Genomic DNA, 10,061 nt, shown 5'->3' with positions numbered 1-10,061 from the left:
CCCATCTTGGGCTCTATAAGATCAATTGTCGGATCCCTATGGCGATCCCACTCATAATTCGCTTGACTCATTACGATCCTTAGAGGATCAGGGTCCTGAATTTATAGATTACACGGACAGATGAGATCTGTTGTATCAGATACATGGATAGGGGCGGAGCCAAGAATTTACACTTGGCCGCAGGGGGGGGGGGGGGGGGGGGCTGGACTAATTTACACTTTGCCGACATAGGAATTGGGGGGGCGCTTACTATTACCAGCGTTCCTGAACGCCGGTAAAACCAATATGTATTGTAGGGTATTAAAGGGATTTTGCAAATCAATGGGGGGGGGGGGGGGGGGGGGGTCTCGTGGCCCCCCTCGTGCTATATGTGGCTCCGCCCCTGTACATGGAGGATTTACACCTTATATATTGTGTATGCACTATTGTGCATGTACGAAGTATACTATCTAATTAATTAGTGTGATTAATTAATTAATTAATTAGTAATAGATAATGGAGATGCTTTATTATGATTGGTTGATTTAAAGGAAGAGAGAAAATTTCCAAGGACTCTTTTCATAGATAATTATATAATCATTTTTAAATAAGGAAATAAGTGGTAGAGAAGAAAGAGGACACTTGGACGTCCAAAACTCCATATATATAAGGATTCTCAAATTCGTTTTACACAAGATTTTTACAATTAGTGCCAAAACATCCAAGAGTTATTTCTCTCTTCTCCATCTCAAAAACCCTAGAATTTCTTATCTTCCCTCTTTCATCTTCTCCATCTCCTTGTTATAGTTTTGAAGTAGAAGTTGAAGAATAGTTCTTCAATCCTCCATCTGTGGCAGTCAGTAGATGAAGCAGAAGCTAAGCAATGAGTAGATCAAGCAGAAGTTGTCAGTTCGGACAACTCTTAGGTATAATATTTGATCTTTGTGTTTTTATTTATGTATCCATCGACCATCGAGTAACTAGGATCTTGGGAAACGAATTGAAGGGACTGAAATTTTTGTTATTCGTTCCTCCTAGGCATCCTGATGTGCCTGAAAAATCCCTCTGATCCACCTAATAACCAACACTACATGCTTGGGCTAACTCTTCTACATAACACTAGGAGTTCGACCAACTACTCTCTACGAGTAGGGTGGCATTAGTTTTATGGGCCTTTATGCTGCCATGGACTAGATTTTCTGAGGGCATGTTGCTAGTCTTTGTAGCATCTGACCTATCTAGGAGGTACACACTTTTTTCTCTCTTTGCTCCATTTTTTTGCCTTTGAATTTCTTATTTCTACTTTCTTATTCTTTGGGCAAGTTTGGGTCATTTTGTATTTTAGCTTTAGAGATCCCTCTTTGAAAAATCTAGGACAACGTCCTTTTATGTGGATGAATCGATGTGGTCCCCAACGGATGATCCGTGAAGTATGTATGAATCTTGAAGATAAGCGATGGGCATCGATCAACTAACCGAGAAGGTATGTTTCTTTTGCCTTTTGCTTCTTTTGTTTTATGATCACAATTAATGTGCTTTATTGATCTAGAATGGTTGCTTTCTCATATATTGAGATTGGTTCTCTCATGGAGATCTCCATTCATGGCCTTTCTTGTGTGACTATCTCGTCATTAAACCTCCAAGGATAGTGAGAGGTTGAATTTCCTAGGCCTATGATCTCATGATTTCCTTTTCCTCCCAATGTTCATTATACTAGTTGCAGACCTGTGTGATGCACGGGGCGGCCCAAAAAATAATGCTTTCTTATTTTTAGAAAAAGAAAAAAAAGAAAAAGAAGAAACATTCATAAGGAAGATTTATTTGTAAATATAGATATTAGAAATCAAGGAAAACTTGGTAAACTGAGTAGTGATTCAAGAGGGAAAAAGAGAGGTGGCCACCAAACATACACATACTAAATGGGCACCCAAAACTAATCCTATGAAGAAAAATGAAAAAACCCAATTTAGGAAAAAAATTACCCGTTTCAGAAAAACCAAAGCCCAACAGAAGAAGTTGTCCGTCTAAAGCCCTTCTTTTTAATAATAAATCTAGCTCCAATAATAAAACTCATCTTTTCCAAAGATTTCGTGACTCTTGAAAAGTGGGGAAAGATGAAGAGACACGTTTTTAGAAAAAGTGAAGATCGTTGAGGGCGTGTTTTAAGTACTTAGAATGTGGAGGTGGCTTGGATTTTGTCATTATCGGTTTGGAAGGTGCTATTTTCTCTAGAGGGTACAGTTGTCAGTTACGTTTTTTAAATAAGGCAATACAAACGTTTTGGAAAACTAAAATATGGGAATAAATGGTGGAAAGATGGGTGCCACGTGGCACAACCCCAGAGTCCCACATTCTGTTATATATATATATATATATATATATATATATATATATATATATATATATATATACTAGTTGCAGTCCCGTGCGATGCACGGGGCGAAGAAAAAATTATGATCTTACGGATTTGTACAAATCAATTTAGAAACGTTCCTATTTTTATGGGATTCTTTATTGGGAAACTTTATTGCGTTAAATATTTATTGGAAAACTTTATTGCGTTAAATGTTTATTGGAAAAAGATACTTTATTAAGGTTTTGTGTGATAGAGGAATACGTATAGATATTTTGCTGGAAAGAAATTTTGGAATTCCAAAAGTGTAAAACGGTGTTCAACAACCCCTTCAAGCGTTTTTAAATTTCGGAATGCAGTGGGGGTGCCACGTGGCACCACTCCAGCTTACCACATTCAGCTTTATATATATATATATATATATATATATATATATACACACACACACACACACTAGTAAAAAAACCTTGTCCGATGCACGGGCCAACAAAGAACTGTACGGACCACATCATAGGAACCGTCCATGTGATGGAACATAATATAAATAGGTTGTGCCCCAAAAATCATTTCCATAAGCTGATCCTAGCCCTCCAATCTATAGAGGTTTCCATAATATGTTGTTCCTCTTAAATCGGATAGTTAAGATCACCCTATAGATTTTTTATTAAAAAAGCATAAAGGAGGGGGGGGGGGGGTAAGATTGAAATTATGTGGCTTTAATGGGTGCCTTTGTAAAAAAGTATAAAGGAGGGGCTATGATTGAAAATATGTGGGTTAAATGGGTGCCTTTGTAAAAAAAAGTCAAAAAAAGTGATGTGTAATTTCTCGTAGAATTTTCAAATAATTCAAAAAATCCTTTCTTTTCTCTTCTCATATATATATATATATATATATATATATATATATATATATATATATATATTAGCAAAAAACCCCGTGCGATGCACGGGCCCACAAAGAATTGTACAGACCACATCATAGGTTGATCTAAACCGTCCATGTGATGGAATACAACATAAATAGGTTGTGCCCGTAAAATAATTTCCATAGGCTGATCCTAGCGCTCCAATCTATAGAGGTTTCGATAATTGTTGTTCCTCTTATGCTGCCCAGAATTTGTCAATATTTTTCCAGGTGTCCTACATTCGTAATATCAAACTTTCCGTAATTTGACGCGCACATAGTGAATAAGGAAAAATAGTTCCCGATTCCCAGCCTGACTGGGTTCAACCCGACCCAACCCGATTTGCAATTTCCTCAACCCGACCCAAATTTCCAATTCGGGTTGGGTTGGGTCGGGTTGACCCGATTTGATATGGTACCAATTGTTGGCCACCAGAACTCAAGCCGGGTTGTTTTGGATTTTGAGAACCAATAGTGAGTCACCAATAATCAGTTTTTAACTCACAATCGGTTCTCAAAATCCAAACCAAACAGGGACTAACAATTAACAAAGGGAAATGTTATCCGCACTACTATATTTTGATAATCACACTCCTCACTTTATTAAAGTACGGTATGGCCCGCACCATAGGATTATCCAAACCGTCCATTGTGGACTGTGGAGACTATTTCAGTGTTGAAAAAGAAAAGCACATATACAGAAGTTCTTCATATGGAACCCAAATTCGGGTTTCGGTTCGGGTCAGGTTGCCCGACAGCCCAAGCCGACCCGACTCGTTTTCTAATTCGGGTTGATTTTTCCCAACCCAACCCAACCCGATTTGCAAAAAAGCTTAACCCAACCCAAATTCGGGTTGAACCACCTGACCCGCGTGGGAACATCCAAGTAACAACGATGGTTTCAAATTATATAGAGTGCTAATGTCCTCACTACCATATTTTAACTACTCACCGTATTTTGATGATCGCACTCCTCACTTTATTAAAATGTACGGTATGGCCCGTACCATAGGATGATCCAAATCATCCATTAGATGGGCCACTGCCTACATAGGTTGTGCCCCAAAAATAATTTTCATAGGTTGATCCGAACCCTCCGATCTATAGCGAGTTATATGTTGATCCAAACCGTCCATGTGATGGAACACAACATCAATCGGTTGTGCCCAACCTGATTTGCGAAAAAGATTTAACTCGACCCAACCCAAATTCGGGTTGAACTTGACCTGCGTGGGAACATCCAAGTAACAACGATGGTTTCAAATTAAATATAGTGCTAATGTCCTCACTACCATATTTTATAATGGCACTACTCACACCGTATTTTGATGATAGCACTCCTCACTTTATTAAAATGTACAGTATGGCCCGTACCATAGGATGATCCAAACCGTCCATTAGATGGGCCACTGCCTACATAGGTTGTGTCCGAAAAATAATTTTCATAGGTGGATCCGAACCCTCCGATCTATAGCGGGTTATAGGTTGATCCAAACCGTCCATGTGATGGAATACAACATCAATCGGTTGTGCTTGTAAATTCATTTCCATAGGTTGATCCTAGCCCTCCAATCGATATAGGCTGATCCTAGCCCTCCAATCGATAGAGGTTTCCATAATTATTGTTCCTCTTCAGGTGCCCGAAATCCGTCAATATTTTGCAAGTGTCCTGCATGAGTAATATAAAGTAGTTCTTTCGTCATTGTCATATGTCTTTACCTCTTCTTAGTAGTTGTTTTTCGTAATTGTCATAGACAGGTACCCTGGGTCGGTACTTTTAGTATGTAGATTACGATTTTACCCTCAAATAATTTCTCATAGAGATAGATGTTAGATATCAGCAAAGGGGTTGGTAAAAGAGTAATGCTGATGTGTAAATCTCACATAAAAAGAAAAGAAATTCCTTTTTTCTCTAGCTATATATATATATATATATATATATATATATATATATATATATATATATATACTAGTAAAAAACACCATGCGATGCACGGGCCGACAAAGAACTGTATGGACCACATCATAGGTTGATCCAAACCGTCCATGTGATGGAACACAACAACAATACGTTGTGCCCGTAAAATCATTTCCATAGGCTGATCCGAGCCCTCCAATTTAAAGAGGTTACCATAATATGTTGTTCCTCTTAAGGTGCCCAGAATTCGTAAATATTTTTAAAGATGTGCCGAATTGGTAATATCCTAAAAAATTACTAAGGAAAAGTAGTTTTTTCGGATTGTCATATTTAGATACATCTTCTTTGTAGTTTTTTCGTAATTATCATATACAGGTACCCGTTGTCCGTAATTTCCCTCCAAAACTTTACTACGTAATGATTATTATTGATAGCTTCTTTCGGTACTTATTATTGCTAGCCACCTTTCAAGAAAAAGTATTTCCGTGCAGTTTTTCACCATGTCTTAATAAGACAAATCTTTGAACACATACAATTGCAAAGGATGGGCGAGACGTAACCATTGGAGAAGGTGGCTAGAAAATAATGATTTGCTTTTTCAAATAATTCTGAAAATTTGTAGGATTGAAATTATGTGGCTCTAATGGGTGCCTTTGTTAAAAAGCATAAAGGAGCGGGTAGGATTGAAAATATGTGGGTTGAATGGCTGCCTTTGTTAAAAATAGTCAAAAAAGTGATGTGTAATTCTCATAGAATTTTGGGAGAAATTCAAATAATTCTCTCCTTTTCTCTTATGCTATATATATATATATATATATATATATATATATATATATATATTAGGAAACTGTTGGTGCGCTTAAGCTCACCAAACTTATGGTGAGCTTAAGCGCCCAATCACATGGGGGCCCACTTTGTTAGGATGATCCAAAGCATTCATTTGAAAGTCCCTTACATAGATGGGGGGTGTACCAAAAATCAGCTCCATAGGATCATCCTAACCCCTCCATTTGTGGAGGACAAAAATGGACAGACACAAATCTGCCCCATTTTTGTCCTCCACAAATGGAGGGGTTAGGATGATCCTATGGAGCTGATTTTTGGTACACCTCCTATCTATGATAAGGCCTTGCAAATGAATGGTTTGGATCACTCCCCAAAATGTGGGACCCATGTGATTGGAAAGCTTAAGCGCACCATAAGTTTGGTGCGCTTAAGCTCACCAACAGTTTCCTCTCTCTCTCTCTCTCTCTCTCTCTCTATATATATATATATATATATATATATATATATATATAATAGTAAAAAACCCTGTGCGATGCACGGGCCGACAAAGAACTGTACGGACCACATCATAGGTTGATCCAAACCGTCGATGTGATGGAACACAACATCAATAGGTTGTGCGCGTAAAATCATTTTCATAGGCTATCTTAGCCCTCCAATCTATAGAGGTTTCCATAATCTGTTGTTCGTCTGAAGGTGCCCGGAATTTGTAAATATTTTTACAGGTGTGCGGAATTTGTAATATCCTCAAAAAATTAATAAGGAAAAGTAGTTTTTCGTAATTGTCATATTTTGATACCTCTTCTTTGTAGTTTTTCCGTAATTGTCATATCCAAGTACCCGTTGTCCGTAACTTCCCTCCCAAACTTTACTACGTAATGATTATTATTGCTAGTTTCTTTCTTTACGTATTACTCCTAGCAACCTTTCAAGAAATAGTATTTCCGTGCAGTTTTTCATCACATCTAATAAGATAAATCTCTGAATACATACAATTGCAAAGGATGGGCGAGACATAGTGTTTGGAGAAGGTAGCTATTAAATCAAGATTCGAAATTACCAGCAAGGTGTTAATGCCACAAATTTTGCAAATAATTTCAAACATTCATACCTTTTTTACCCTCACATAGATAGTAGGTACAGATATGTGGGGAGGGCAAAAAAAGGTAAAAATCAGCCACATTGACGTGTTAAATGGACAAAATTCTCTCATTTTCTCTTCTGCTATATATATATATATATATATATATATATATATATATATATATATATATTTGAATGGGTGCCTTCCAAATGAATGCTTTGGATCACCCCAAAAAATGTGGGACCGATGTGTTTGTGGAACTCTAGCTCATATAAGCTTTGTGAGCTCAAGCTCACGAACCATTTTCCTATATATATATACACACATACATACTAGTAAAAAACCCCGTGCGATGCACGGGCCGACAAAGAACTGTACGGACCACATCATAGGTTGATCCAAACCGTCCTTGTGATGGAACACAACATCAATACATTGTGCCTATAAAATCATTTCCATAGGCTGATCCTAGCCCTCCAATCTATAGAGGTTTCCATAATATGTTGTTCCTCTTACGGTGCCCAAAATTCGTAAATATTTTTAAAGGTGTGCGGAATTCGTAATATTCTCAAAAAATTACTAAGGAAAAGTAGTCTTTTCGTAATTGTCATATTTCGATACCTCTTCTTTGTAGTTTTTCCCGTAATTGTCATATTCAAGTACTCGTTGTCCGTAATTTCCCTCCAAAACTATACTACGTAATGATTATTATTGCTAGCTTCTTTGGGTACTTATTATTGCTAGCCACCTTTCAAGAAATAGTATTTCCGTGCAGTTTTTCACCATGTCTAATAAGACAAATCTCTGAACACATACAATTGCAAAGGATGGGCGAGACGTAGCCTTTGGAGAAGGTGGCTAGCAAATCATGATTTGCTTATTCAAATAATCCCAAATGGGTAGGATTGAAATTATGTGGCTTTCAAGGGTACCTTTGTTAAAAAGCATAAAGGAGGGGGTAGGATTGAAAATATGTGGGTCGAATGGGTGCCTCTGTTAAAAAAGTCAAAAAAAGTGATGTGTAATTCTCATAGAATTTAGGGAGAAATTCAAATAATTCTCTCATTTTCTCTTCTGCTATATCTACTACTAGTAAGACCCGACGTGCGATGCACGACATGACAAGAAAAAGGAATATGATACAAAAAAAATAGTTAAAAATATGTACAAACAATAAGCAAAAAAAGTATCCATAACCACTTACCAAGTAGTGGAAAAAATACAAAAGAAACAGTTTTCTAGGCCGATAAAGAACTGTACGGACCACAATATAGGTTGATCCAAACTGTCGATGTGATGGAACAAAACATCAATCGGTTGTGCCCGTGAAATCATTTACATAGGTTGATCCTAGCCCTCCAATCGATGAACATGCCAACAAATAACTGTACGGACCACATTATAGGTTGATCCAAACCGTCCATGTGATGGAATACAACATCAATCGATTGTGCCAGTAAAATCATTTCTATAGGCTGATCCTAGCCCTCCAATCGATAGAGGTTTCCATAATTGTTGTTCCTCTTCAGGTGCTCGGAATCCGTCAATATTTTGCAAGTTGTGCAGCATGCGTAATATGAAGTAGCTTTTTGGTCATTGTCATATGTCTATACCTCTTCTTGGTAGTTTGTCCCGTAATTGTCATATACAGGCACCCTGTGTTGGTACTTTTCATATTGAATGACAAAGCAATTGACGAATTTACCCTCAAATAATTTCTCACAGATATAGATGTTAGATAGCAGCAAAGGGGTTAATGGTAAAAGAGTAATGCTGACGTGTAAAGGTAATAAGGATTTGAGGGCAGAGGGGGTATTTGAAACTTAGAGGCTTCGAGGCATGGGAATGTGAGGGCATATGAGGCATTTCTGTATTTTGGCTGAGGTGTAAATTCGACAGAATTTTGAGAAAATTCAAAAAGCCTTGGCTTTTCCTCCCAGCTTATTATAGTAGACTAGTATAGCACCCCGCGCGATGCGCGGGCTAGACAAAAAAATACTTAATGGTAAAAGGATGCCTTAATAGTTTTTTAAATTTTTTAAAAAGAAGAGTACTCCATAGGCACATGATCACAGCATAACAAAGCCTCTAAAATGGTAATACAAAACTAAGAAAATGAGTGGGATTGGAAATATCCCTCTAAATCTTGGAAAGAAAATTTTTTCCCATGAAATGTTTTTCCATCAGAAATGCTTTTCTTGCAATCCAAACAGGGCTGGAAAAGTTTGAAAAAGGAAAAAAAAGTTCATCAACAATTTCTCGGAAATTTATTTCGTGGCTGGCTTTTGCATGTGAGAACAACCACCTCAAATGAATTGAAAAAATTTGCCAAAAGGTCAACCTCTGTGTTTGTTCTCACATGCAAAAGCTAGCGGTGAAATAACCTGACAAATCCCTTTTTATACAAAAAAAAACATATATAACGTAACCATCCCTATTTACATAGTAGTTAGAGGGGCATTCAATTGAGGAAAATTTCATTCCAAATTAATCATAATCCTATCATTTTCCTTTGAATTTTGGAAAGAAGAAAATTTTCCAACATATTTTTTTTCATAAAAAATGTTTTTCTTGCGATCCAAAGGAAAACTAATTTCCTTGAACCATTCTTTCTTTAGCATTTTAGAGCAATTATAATTTTGGAAGAAAATTTTGCCATCAGAAATGTTTTTCTTGCAATCCAAACAGGGCTGGAAAAGTTTGGGGCAAAAAATTATTAAATTTTTTACTTTTTTACCCGCACAAAATTATAACCTGAACCACCCCTATTTACATATTAGTTAGAGGGATATTCAATTGAGGAAAATATCACTAATATACTCCACATTAATCATAATCTGATAATTTTCCTTTGAATTGTGGAAGGAAGAAAATTTTCAAAGAAAAATGTTTCAGCCGAAATGTTTTTCTTGCAATCTAGAAAGGAAAACTCATTTCCCCACAACCATTTTTACTTTAGCATTTTAAAGTAAATAGAGCATCTGGTTAACTATGTTTAAAGAAATAAAGGGAGATACTTTTTTCAGAAAATTGGAATC

General features: G+C 36.9%; 1 protein-coding gene across 14 annotated transcripts in view; it reads left to right on the top strand.

The window, feature by feature from the left end:
- The first annotated feature begins 688 nt into the window (after positions 1-688).
- Positions 689-10,061, top strand: part of LOC143853186 (uncharacterized) — an 86,159-nt gene continuing 76,786 nt past the window's right edge. For 13 of the 14 annotated variants that reach the window (XR_013237060.1, XR_013237058.1, XR_013237057.1 and 10 more), the window contains exons 1-3: positions 689-905; positions 1,018-1,224; positions 1,354-1,462. The gene's annotated coding sequence lies outside the window, so the exon portion shown is untranslated. The remainder of the gene's footprint in view (positions 906-1,017; positions 1,225-1,353; positions 1,463-10,061) is intronic. The other variant, XR_013237050.1, reaches the window with a different exon arrangement.

This window comes from Tasmannia lanceolata, unplaced genomic scaffold (genome assembly GCF_043159265.1).
Source record: "Tasmannia lanceolata isolate RefF3 unplaced genomic scaffold, GAP_Taslan_0.1 ptg000003l, whole genome shotgun sequence".
Classification (NCBI taxonomy): domain Eukaryota; kingdom Viridiplantae; phylum Streptophyta; class Magnoliopsida; order Canellales; family Winteraceae; genus Tasmannia; species Tasmannia lanceolata.
Note: the sequence above shows the minus strand (reverse complement) of the source record. Positions and strands in the feature narration are given on the sequence as shown.